We start from the raw sequence: 12,894 nt of genomic DNA on the forward strand, positions 1-12,894 counted from the left end.
GACAGAGCAATTTCCCTGTCTACCGATAAATATTATGTTTACATCTAAGTTCTTGTTCCTGCAAAGTTTAAATAGTCGTTTGTATATATTTCGTAGTTATAGCACCGTGGATTTATGTATATATGTTATATTTTGTTTTATATATATAGCGCGATAACCAAAGAACAGACATGTCTGTCTGCGTCTCACCCGCCATTACTGGCGAGGGGGGTGGTGTAGGGAGTATCGTTGACTCCCTAGTGCATCCGCTAGGCGACGCAGCGGGCGCCAATAAATAGGAGCACGACTCTATGTGTCTAGGGACTTTCCCCGAGACACTCTCGGCGTCCTCCCTAGGCACCAGTCGCTCTGAGTCTGCCGCCACGTGCAGATACAAATAAAGTTCCTCTTGCCAACATACACGTGCCTAGTTCTTTACCTGGATAGTAGGCCCCATACCTACACGTTACTACCTCTTACTATATCTAGCTGTTCCAATACTTAGTATTAAGAGCCTTTGTATTCCAACTACTTTTGAATATATATATTTAGTGTTAACCATTCAAATCCTGTCATTTATTACCCGCCAATCCCGCGCAAGAGAGTGCCGCGTCGCGCCGGTTGTAAACACTAATTACGCCAGTTATTTCGCCCTCTCGTGTCTAACAATCCAATCCATTCGGCAAACGTCCGCACCATCTCGCGGCCGCGCAGCATCAGGACCAGCATCTTCAGAGAGAGAGAGCCATCGACCTAAGAGGGACAAGGACACGGACCCATTCTCCGTAGCCAATCCAAGGGAGCACGGCTGCCCCATCTGTCTCTGTTTCTTGCAACCTGTCCAGGACTGTTGGTGAGTAGCATATCTACATATTTACGTGGAACCGTGGACCCGGCTAGACTTCGAACGTACGAGTCGAGTGAGCCAAATGGTTGTAATTTTGAAGCGTCTCTCCGCGGTAAAATCGCGAAGCGTCTTTACCATCGCGTAACCAACCGCGGGACGTAACAGTAGCGAGTTCAAACTCATACTGGAGTCGTATCATATGTGCACCTGACGCTGCTCAAAGCCTCTCGTCTCCAGCGTTGCCGGATCGAAAGCGACCGTTGCCAGTCTCATTACTTTATTTACACACCTCGTAGATACCACGTTTCCAAATTATAGAAATACAATTTTCATAAATCTTGAACGTAAATAACATTTCTCCGTACGTATAATTATTATTCGCATTTCTACAATTTTTTAACACTATTAATACACAACCATTTTGAATATATTTTGTAACTGAACTTGAAAAAGAAGTTATATTGAAATTTACTATATATTTTCATGTATATTTCATTTAAACAAGATAAATTTTAGCTTTAAAGAATCATACAAAATATCAATATTTTGTAACTGAACTTGAAAAAGAAATTAAATTGAAATTTACTATATATTTTCATGTATATTTAGCTTTAAAGAATCATGCAAAATATCAATTAATATTAATTGTGAAATTCGAAAGAGTTAAGAATTAATATTCAATAATTATGTAGTTGATCTTTTTTGCAAGATGTCAATCTACTCCACTACTGACTGAGAACGTAGTTGTATTATTTTTTTTCACGTTTGTAGTTAGAAAATAAACGACGAACGCAACAGTACGACACGTACGAACACTACCGCATTCATCGAGCTCGATCAGCCCCTCCAGCCGTGATGCTTGAATCGCTGGACGCTGTACCACACGGGGGGGGGGGGGGCACTCTTGTACCGTCGTCATCTTACGTTGCTTCTACTACGCACGCGCCGCACACAAGCGTACGTCTATTCTGTCCGTGTGAGCTGCCTGCTCGACTGTTCGACGCGTTCCACCGAATTCACGTTACCAAAGTTTCGAGCGCCTGAGTCGCAATTGATTAGCGTGATCGTCGTTAAAAAAAAACAAAATCAATTGTTTCGATGCCTTCTAATCCTTCTAATGCCTTCTCCTTATAATGCCTTCTCGATGTTTTCTAGGTGTATTATGTAATATTGAACATTTTTATATTCAGGAAAACAGTGTAGAAACTTAAAACTGCAATATAAAATATTTTATTTGCGTTGCATTTCAATATATGACTGTGATTCTCAACAGTTTAGGTTGGCGCAGGCCGTAACATCTCCGGCTGAGAATCTTTTGGTCCGGGATTGAATCTCGCATCGAATGAAAGTTTAAACTTTTAGATTTTTCAATATAACTTCATAAAATTGTGACGAGTGAAATGAGGGGCTTTTCCTGGTGAAAATGTGTCCAAACTCGAGTGTAATCGAACAATTTTTATCGATACTTAATGTTGATAGAGAATCGCGTATTATTGGTAATTTAAGCTTTTATATTTTTAATGCGAATAATCTTTTTAATACGAATAAGTTGTAGAGCTTATCCCAATGAAAATGAGACCAAAGACGACATGATTTGGACTATCTTCAATAAGATTGTAATTTTTATCGTAACATTACGTATCAATAAAATTGTTCGATTACACTCGAGTTTGGACTCATTTTCACCAGGAAAAGCCCCTCAATTCACTCATCGCAATTTTATGGAGGTATATTGAAAAATCTAAAAGTTTAAACTTCCATTCGTGCGCGATTCTCCATCTGCTTACATTTGTAGGTATGGGGCCTACTATCCAGGTAAAGAACTAGGCACGTGTATGTTGGTAAGAGGAACTTTATTTGTATTGTTGCGTCGCAGTGTGGTGGAATAGGGATTTTGGTTGTGGGTTCGAGTGCCCGTGGAGCGCTAAAGCGCTCTGCTCGTAGAAGTTAAGAAATAAACTTTGTACACAGAGTTTAAAGGCGAAAAACTGTTGTAGATTTTATTAGAAGTACTTGGAGATGTAACTCCCCCAGTTCTACAATGAGTTCTGTCGTCCTGGAGCTTCGAATCCCCTTTTTAGCTTCTTCCTTCTCGCTTCCTTAGCCAATAGGAAAATTGGGATCTTCTGGCTAGGCGTTGATTCGTCGGATCACTCGTCTTCCGGTTGCTGCTTGATGGTGATTGGCAGTGGATGGATCTTAATAGCGCACGCACGGGAGTGGGGTACGCGTGAGGGTGAAGCCCCGCCAAAACAAGGGACGTGGGGCCATGTGGGACCGAACGAGCGAGAGGTCCGAGGGAGTTCCAAGAGGTCCTTGACTCGGAATTTATGACCTCTTGTCCTTAACTGATTCCGGACTTCGACTATCCCTAATTTATGTAGAATTGGAGAAGCTACTCTAAGAGGCTGCGTGACTTTCTCTAAATTCCTCAATTAGTCTCGCCGACTCGAATTTCGTCAAGGATCTCTGTGGGACTCTCCTGGTCTTTCTTTACCTACTCTAAACTATCGCGCCCAAATAAAATACGTATGTATGAAATACGCGATTACATCTTATATTTAAATTTCCCTCTCCGCGCCATTAATCGATGCTATATATATATATCTAGCTATGTTCGCGTGGTCAACTGGCCACGCTACAGTATCTGCACGTGGCGGCAGACTCAGTGAGACTGGAGCCTAGGGAGGACGCCGAGCGTGTCTCGGGGAAAATCCCTAGACACCTAGAGTCGTGCTCCTACGTATTGGCGCCCGCTGCGTCGCCTAGCGGATGCACTAGTTAGTCAACGATACTCCCTACACCGCCCCCCTCGCCGGTAATGGCGGGTGAGACGCAAACTGACATGCCAATTCTGCTCTTTGGTTATAACTAGTTATAACTATAATATCGCGCTATATATATAAAAACAAAATATAACATATATACATAACTCCACGGTGCTATAACTACGAAATATATACAAACGACTATTTAAATTTTGCCGGAACACGAACTTAAATGTAAACATAATATTTATCGGTAAACAGGAAAATTGCTCTGTCTTTGGGAGGCTCTAGCTGGTATTGCACATGATGGTTCGGTACCACTAGTCCTCGCTGACCAGAAACGCTGTTAAGCCTGTCCTTGCTAACGTTTACGTCGCGTTGTCCTATTCTCAGTACAAAGTTCTTATCACTACGGCTTAAAACTAAATATGGTCCCTCGTACGGTTGTTGTAGCGGTTTTTTAACCGCGTCGCGACGCACCAACACGTGCGATGCCGTGTCGAGGTCTTTGAACACGAACACCCGTCGATGACCGTGATGCGCCTTCGGAGCCGGCTTAAGGGCCCGGAGCGCCAAAAGTAGAGTGACTACATTACCGACAAAATATGGTTTTACGGGGATCAAGTTTTCGTCCTTAAAAAGGAATATTTTGTCGCTGGTAAAGGGCTCATTCGAAAGAGGTAGGTTCAATCTAATGCGGGCTGGTCATGAGCTGACGAGATTATGGAGATATTTAGAAATATGAGCGTTAGAAGTAGGCCAAACATTGACGATGCACGTGCCGTGGAATTCAAGCATTTTTATGCCATTGGATGAGTTTTCATCCAATAGAAAATATCTCCAGCTACAAATTGAGCTATAATTTGTCTTGATTCTGTTGCGAAATAAAGGCGAAAACTTGTTTCCCGTTTTGGCATGGCTTTCTAGCGTCAGAATTCATGATATCCATAATATAGAGCAAAAAATGTGACAAGTTTAGTTGAGCTGGAGCTCATCAGGTGGCGCCTAAGTAGAAGGACTGTCGAAGTGGGATTGGAGGAAACTGCAAGCGTAGATTGTGGTTATGTTCGACGCCTATTCGCTCATCGGCAACGTGCGTCTGGATATGTGTGTATATGTATATAATTTTCCTATACATCCAAATACTTCGCTAGTTTGATGTTTCGGACTCATGCAAGCAATGTGCAGTTGTCCATATACGCATATAGCATAGTCGTAGCTGTAGCTTCATGTATCATATGAAATTGCGATCACATTCGTATACCGATGAGCTTACATACAGTACCACATTATACAAAAGAGAAAAAGAAATTGTTAACCCTTTGCACTCGAGTGGTGACTCTGAACCACCACTAGAAATTGTTGTGGCATTATTTCAAAGAAATTACAACAAATATTACAATGTATTTGTTACATTACAAAATTTGAATTTAACAGATTACTAAACATTTAAATATTCTATGTGGAAATCGGATCAGTTTCGTATGAATAAAATGAAAATATTCGACCTTGGCCCAGAACTCACACAAAACATCCTTGCTTCGGTCGATTGTACGAGAACTTGTGTGCAGCAAGCTTGTACTTGATAGAATTTGTAATCGTCAATTAAATGTGATGCTAATTATATCATGTTCGGTGTAATTTTTATCAGAAAAGAAAAGAGCTTATTCCGATGAAAATGAGTTCAAATTCGAGTGTAATCGAACAATTTTCATTGATACGTAATGTTACGATAAAAATTACAATCTCATTGAAGATAGTTCAAATGATGTCATGGAAAATCCCATCAATTCACTCGTCACAATTTCATGAAGGTATATTGAAAAATCTAAAAGTTTAAACTTTCATTCGTGCGCGATTCTTTATCTGCTTACATTGTATGCCATTTGTCAGTCGCTGGGTCTTTGAAGTTCGGAGCTCGTCGGACCTCGTCACCGTTTATTCGAGCTGGCAAAAGTTATTCGAAGATTTATTCGAAGCCTTCGAATAAAAGATACAGATCAAAGATGGAAAAATTATTCGAAGTTCGAATAAATCCGCTTCGAATAAAAAAAATTATCTTTATTCGTCGGATAAATTCTCGTCGAATAAAATTATTTGTTCGATTCTCGACGAGTAAAGATTTTTTTATCTTTTATTGGTTATTCGAAATTTTTATTTAGATGAATATTTTGCCCAACTCTGCTTTCAAGTGCTAGAGCTCGATCACGGTCGCTCGTCGTAGTATGTCTATCTTGTTCACTCTCGGGATGGCTCTTCGCTATCCTTGTCGAACCTTTAGAGCTTATCCAGATGAGGCGATTTACGCACGTTTCAAACAAAACAAACAAAAAACCTGACCGCGACATACGCTAAAGTGATAAAAATAAAAAATATTACTAATAAAACAAAAAATCTTGCTGCGAAAAGCATTATTGATAATTTATACTTTCTATTTATTTTTTTATTTTTTATTTTATTTATTATCAATATTTTATTTGATAAATTAGTTTTTTGTTTCTTCTCTTTTTAATTCTTTTCGCAGTCGGGTTTTTTGTTTTTTTATAATATTTCTTATTTTTATCTTTTTAATATCTTTTAATATTTTTAATATTTTAATCATGCCGTAATTGTTTATACCTTTCATTTCCACGTCGAAAAATAATACTCTTCGTATTAAAATTCCATTTGTTAACAATATATAAAAAACGTAATTTTTAAAACTATACTTTTGTTCTGTAAATTTTACATATACATATATTCGTGTTATATTCGTATAGAAAGTTTAAAAAATTAAGAAGATTTTTAAACAAGTCCATATTCAATGATCGTTTAATACAATTATTTACAATTGAAAATTCCATATTTTAAATTAAGAAGGAATAAGCCTCCAAATTTCGACAGATCCGAAAGGAAGAAAAGAAACCGCTCGAACCAGCTCGAACGCTTTCCATGCGATCATCGACGGTGTTTATATGAATATGATACGGCAACATTGCCCTTTTAAAAGCTGACAACGCAGTAAAATCTAGCTTCCTCGTCACACACCTCTTGTGTTGCAACGTCAATCGAGTTCTCTTTCTGATTCATAATAGAATGTAGGTTTACGGTCTGGGGAATTTCCAGACTGCGGCCTACTACCGCCGGGAAACCGGAAACTGGATGGAAGGCACTGTTGCGTGTTGTAGTACAGAAAACTTTATTACGTCTTATCACGACGAAGGTTGTTACAAGAGAGAGATTGTGTAATCTCGGCGGCGGCAAATCCGCCTTGGGTCGTCGGACACGTAGAGTCGAGAACGGCGACTCGCTCTTGCCGCTTGCACGCGGCTGATGCCGGCGATGCTAGCGCTGCGGCAAGGTACGGCAGCATACGTAGCCCCTACACACTCCCCCCCAAGGAAAAGCGGCAGCGAACAACAGATAAGAACTTTCGCTCTAAGGCTACATAGAATTACAAACGACTCTTATAAACTACGACTTACATGCTACGCGTATATTTACAGAACCTTAACCTAATGTACGGAGTCCGCAAAAGTGACTCTTTTACGCGAGTAGGTGCGCACAGGCACGCTCGGCAGCGACGGGGCACCGCTCGATACTGGGACTGCAAGTCCCTCGCAAACGCTATGCGCGGGTTTCAACAGCTCTACGGAGACGTTGCGCGGTAAACCGTTGACCTCGATTGAATACACTTGTTCGGAAATACGCTGAAGCACCCGATGGGGTCCCGTGTAAGGCCGTTCCAACGGTCTACGCACGGATTTAACAAGCATAAATACATGCGAACATGATCCGAGATCTTTGTATACAAAGGTTTTAACGCTACGCTTGTGCGCTACGGGCACAGGCTTGACGGTACGCATATACTGTCGGAATTCCTCGAGGAATTGCTGCGGATCAGGGCTAAAATTATCTAATAGGAAAAATTCGCCCGGCAGACGCAACGAGGTTCCGTAAACGTAATCGGCAGGAGAAGCGTTAGTATCGAGACGGATATGGGTACGCAACCCTAACAGTACAATAGGTAATACGCGCGACCATTGCTGATTGGCGTGACACATAATTGCTGCCTTCAAGACGCGGTGCCAGCGCTCAACCATGCCGTTAGACGCGGGGTGATACGCGGTGGTTCTTTTCCTCCGGCAGCCAACGAGCGCCAGGAGGGCTGAGAAAAGCTGTGACTCGAATTGCGGACCTTGATCACTCGTCAAAAATGCAGGAGCGCCGAAACGTGACACCCAATGCTCAAAAAAGGCGCGGCCGACCGTCTGAGCGGACGTCTCCTTCAGGGGAACGGCCTCAGCCCAGCGAGAGAATCTGTCGATCATGGTAAGGCAGTATTGAAAGCCTTCGCTGACCGGCAGCGGACCGACAAGGTCGATGTGTACGTGAGTAAAACGTCCGTCGGGCGCGACGAACTGGGACGGAGTCAGCTTGACGTGTCGAGAAATTTTGGATTGCTGGCAATCAACACACGACTTACACTGGCGAGCTATGTCGCGGTGCATGTCGGGCCAGACATATCGCTGTCGTATGAGTCGGTCAGTGACTTTCGCGCTCGGATGTGCGGGAGAATGAAAGAGCTTGAACAACCGCTCGCGCATGGAGGCGGGGATATACGGACGGATGCACTCCTCAGATACGCTGCAATACACAGGAGAGTGATCTGTGCCCCACGTGAGCCTCTTAAGGGAGAGAGAGTGGTCTGGCGATGCAAGAATTTCCCTGAGCTCGGGGTCGTTTTCCTGCTCGCGAGAGAGCTCATTCAAATCGAATTGCGTCGGCAGACGGATTGCCTCGGTACGCGAGAGCGAATCGGCAACGACGTTTTCATTTCCGGGCAAGAAGAGAATCTTCGACGTAAATTGCGCTATATAGCACAACTGCCGAGTCTGCCGAGGAGACGCACGCTCAGAGTTCTGCGCAAAGGCGTAGATGAGCGGTTTGTGGTCGGTGTAGATAATGAATTCGCGACCTTCTAGGAAGTGGCGAAAGTGGCGCACAGCTTCGTAAGCTGCGGTAAGCTCACGGTCGTATGTGCTGTATTTGCACTGAGCCGGGGAAAACTTTCGCGAGAAAAAGGCGAGCGGTCTCCAACTATCGCCACACAGCTGCTCGAGAACTGCACCCATGGCCACGTCGGAAGCGTCTGAGACAAGGCGCACGGTGGCCGATTCGCAGGGGTGCGTTATAAGGGCAGCGTTCGCAAGATCATCCTTGCATTTAACGAAAGCCGCTTCGGCTTCGGGCGTCCATACGATGGGTCGCTTATCACGTTTACGCGCGTCCTGCATGTTCGCGTTCAACGGAGCTTGAGTGGCGGCAGCGTGAGGAATACAGCGCCGGTAAAAATTTACCATTCCTAGAAAACGACGCAGGTCGTCGATCGTGCGCGGGTTGGGGAAACGACTAATAGCCTCGACCTTCTCTGGAGTGGGTTTAAACCCCTCAGAGTTAACTAGGTGTCCCAAAAAAACTAACTCGGATACGCCGAAACGGCATTTATCCAGGTTCACGCGCAGATGAAAGTCACGTAAACGCTCTAGGACGATCGCCAGATGGGTCTCATGCTCTTCCGGAGAGGAAGAGGCGATGAGGATGTCATCGAGAAACGTGAAAACGAAATCGAGATCGCCGAGAGCACGGTTTATATATCTCTGAAAAGTTTGCCCCGCGTTGCGGAGGCCAAAGGTCATTGCACAGTATTCAAAAAGGCCGAAAGGAGTGATGACGGCAGTTTTTTGAATATCTTCGCCAGCTACGGGTATCTGATGATACGCTTTGTACAGGTCTAGCGCCGTGAAAATGGTCTTGCCGTGAAGGTTAGCCGGGAAGTCGTGCGGGTGAGGCACGGGGTAACGATCGGGTATCGTCACGCTATTCAAACGGCGGTAATCTCCGCATACCCGCCATTCACCGGACTTCTTTTTGACTAAGTGGATCGGACTAGCCCAAGGGCTGCTAGAAGGCCTGCAAATTCCTGCCTCGATCAGGTGTTTAAACTCGGCCTTCGCGGCCTTGAGTTTTTCAGGCGATAGACGCCGAGCACGCTCCGCGACGGGGGGACCGGTGGTGGAAATGTGATGATACACACCGCGCGACTCGAGAGGAGTCGGTTGCTCGAGTCCGATGACTTGCGGGAAACGAGCTAATATACTAGAGTACTTGAACGACGGTCCAAGGACGTTCACGCATGAAGAGGGAGAGCTCGCGATACCGGCCAAAACAAACAAACCGGTAGCAGAATCTATCAGGCGACGCCTCTTCAAATCTACCGTGAGACCATGATGCGTAAGCAGGTCGGCTCCTATGATGGGATACGGGACTGCTGCTACGCAAAAATTCCACTCGATCGGGCGGCGCAATCCGAAATCGAGGGCAACGCGAATATCGCCATACGTATCGATACGGGTGTCGTTCGCGGCAAACAATTTAAACGCGCTGGGACGCGCACGCGACGCAGCTGAAACCGGCAGCAAAGACAAATCCGAACCTGTGTCTACGAGAAAGGTACGGCCTGACTTACGGTCGCGTATGTGGAGACGTTTCGAGGACGCATAACACTCTCCAACAGTCTCCGAGGAGGAGGGTGGCCTCAGTTTTCCGACGCTCTAGGAGGACTGGGCCACGCGCACGGCTTAATGCAACGAAACGCGCGTTCGCCGAACTTCGCATGCAGACGGCAGAGACCGGAAGGGTCACGACTCTGGGATCTATTCCGCGTTCTCGAAGCGACATTTCTCCCGGGGCTACGCTGGCGTGTCCGCGAGACACGCTCGATCGCGGTATTCAATCTAGCTACCTCACGGAAGAGTTTGTCCAACTGCTCTTGCATGGAGCCCGGCCGTGATACGTCGGCAGCTGCTGCGAGGACAGAAGCGCTCGCTGGCTGTATCGTCTCGACGATCTTGTCGGCCAGAAGGGCCATCTCCTGCAGGTCGTCATGCTTGGACGCGACTAGAATTGCGCGGCACTGCTCGGGCAGCAGGTCGAAAAAAATCGATTTAAGCACATTATCTGCGCAAGCACCATTGTTTAAATTACGCATAAGTGACAAGATATGCCAAGGTTTGCCATGTGACGCTACCTGCCCCTTGAGGAGCTGCCGGAGTTTCGTTTCGGCCGAAGTGGAGAGAGTGGAAATAATGCGCTCTTTGATTCGATTATACGGCGCGACGGGATCCGGCGACAATATGAGATCGGATATAACCGACGCGGTATCCGCATCCAGGCCGGCAATTACGGTGTCGGCCATTGTAGTCTGGCTCGTAATTCGTGCGTTTCGAAACGACGCCTCGACCTGTCCGAACCATAGCGCAGGGTCGTTCTTGAAAAATGCGGGGAGTTTCGGCGCACGATAACTATCTACGCGGTTCGCGAACGCGTCGGCATCCGATGCAGAACGGGCGTTTAAAAGTTCGCGCGCGGCCTCGAGCTCCGCCTCTAACCGTGCGATTCTATCTTCCGGCGTGGGTTGCGACATTTTTCACACGCGAGACTAGAATTAAAACGGAACGAAAACGACTTAAAAAAATACGCTCACTTCACCACGACGGCAGCTTTTCACGGCTTCGGCAGCGGCGTCAGCAACGGTACCCACGTGGCGGCAGCAACGGCAGCGATAATGGTACCCTCGTAGCGGCAGCAATGGCGGCGACGGTGGTACCCACGTGGCGTCGATGGCTTCACGCTCGGCGGCTGCAGCGTGCAGCGAGCGGCCTGCTCGCCGCCTGGAAACAGGAACGGCGGATTGCAGCGAGCGGATTGCTCGGCGCCAGGAAACCTCTTCTTCGTCAGATCTCCGAACAACGTGCACGGTTTCCGAGCACGTGCAGCCAGGCTTTTCGGTACGAAAAGCACGTCGGCGGAGGTACAACGGCAGCAACAGGCAATGTCCGTTCCACGAGGCGTCCAATGCCTCGTCACAGTTTCGAAAATTTTCCGAAAACACGACTATCACGTCGGCAGCGATCACGTCGGGGTCACCAGATGTAGGTTTACGGTCTGGGGAATTTCCAGACTGCGGCCTACTACCGCCGGGAAACCGGAAACTGGATGGAAGGCACTGTTGCGTGTTGTAGTACAGAAAACTTTATTACGTCTTATCACGACGAAGGTTGTTACAAGAGAGAGATTGTGTAATCTCGGCGGCGGCAAATCCGCCTTGGGTCGTCGGACACGTAGAGTCGAGAACGGCGACTCGCTCTTGCCGCTTGCACGCGGCTGATGCCGGCGATGCTAGCGCTGCGGCAAGGTACGGCAGCATACGTAGCCCCTACAAGAATACGACGATAGCTCCATCTCGTATTCATCAGTCAGCTACACATTTGTAGGTAATACCATTTCTGTAAAGGAAACTGTACGGCAGATACCGACCACCGAATCTTGAAAAGTCACGTGACTGACCCGGGCCCTTAAACCACCGAAAAACCGGGGCCCTTGACAAAACACTTTTTCCATAGGCCTGCCGAAGTTTTTCAAATGTTTCTGTTGCATTGTGTCCAAGTTTGAAGCAAAACTTGATAGCAGGAATTTGACCTTGACTGTCACGCCAATTCTCGAACGGTCCTCGAACGGTCAGTAGGGAAAACTCATTGTGGTATGGTTAAAATTTTTTTGTGGAACTACGTCGCGTCACCGACGAGATATGTATAAAGACTGCCAGCCTTACGGGAGAATGTGTCGCTCGAAAAATGCGGTGTTTTCTACCGCCCTCTAGGATAGATTTTGGCTGGAGTAAGAAACAGAAGGCCAACGACGGTATTTCGTCGGTGCAGAAGCCCACTAAGGAAATTCTCGTCGTTGAGATGGTGAATCATCACGGACCCATGTGTGGGGCGGCTGCACGGTGGCGCGTAGGTTGCACGTTGTGCGCCTGCGCCAAGTCGCAGGCGGATGGAACGAGTCGCGTTCGTCGTCGATTCTTCCTTCTTCTCCGGGTCTTCTTCGAGAGAACCTCGCTGCGCACAGACACGTCTTGTCTTCAAAAAGTTAACTCTGCGGCGTAGTACCGCACGACCGTGCCGACTCCGGACATTGTTGTCGCGATTCGTTCTCGAATGTCGCGAGCTCTCCTTCGGAGTTTGTTCAATAAACCTCGTTATTTCGGTTGCTACCCGACGTGTTCATTACTCGTGAGGAGTGGGCCTCACGCGCATAACCTAGTTCCTCCTTGCCGCGACCACGTGGCGCGTCCATCTTGGGCGCAGTTCGTCGGGACATTTATTCCGAGCGTTCTCGCGAGAGGACGTGTGGCTTCCGGCCACTGGTGACCCCAATCTCTCGTTCGTTACGAGATCTACGTTCCTGGTCCCCACA

The sequence above is a fragment of the Halictus rubicundus genome, chromosome 14, assembly GCF_050948215.1.
Source record: "Halictus rubicundus isolate RS-2024b chromosome 14, iyHalRubi1_principal, whole genome shotgun sequence".
NCBI classification, from domain to species: domain Eukaryota; kingdom Metazoa; phylum Arthropoda; class Insecta; order Hymenoptera; family Halictidae; genus Halictus; species Halictus rubicundus.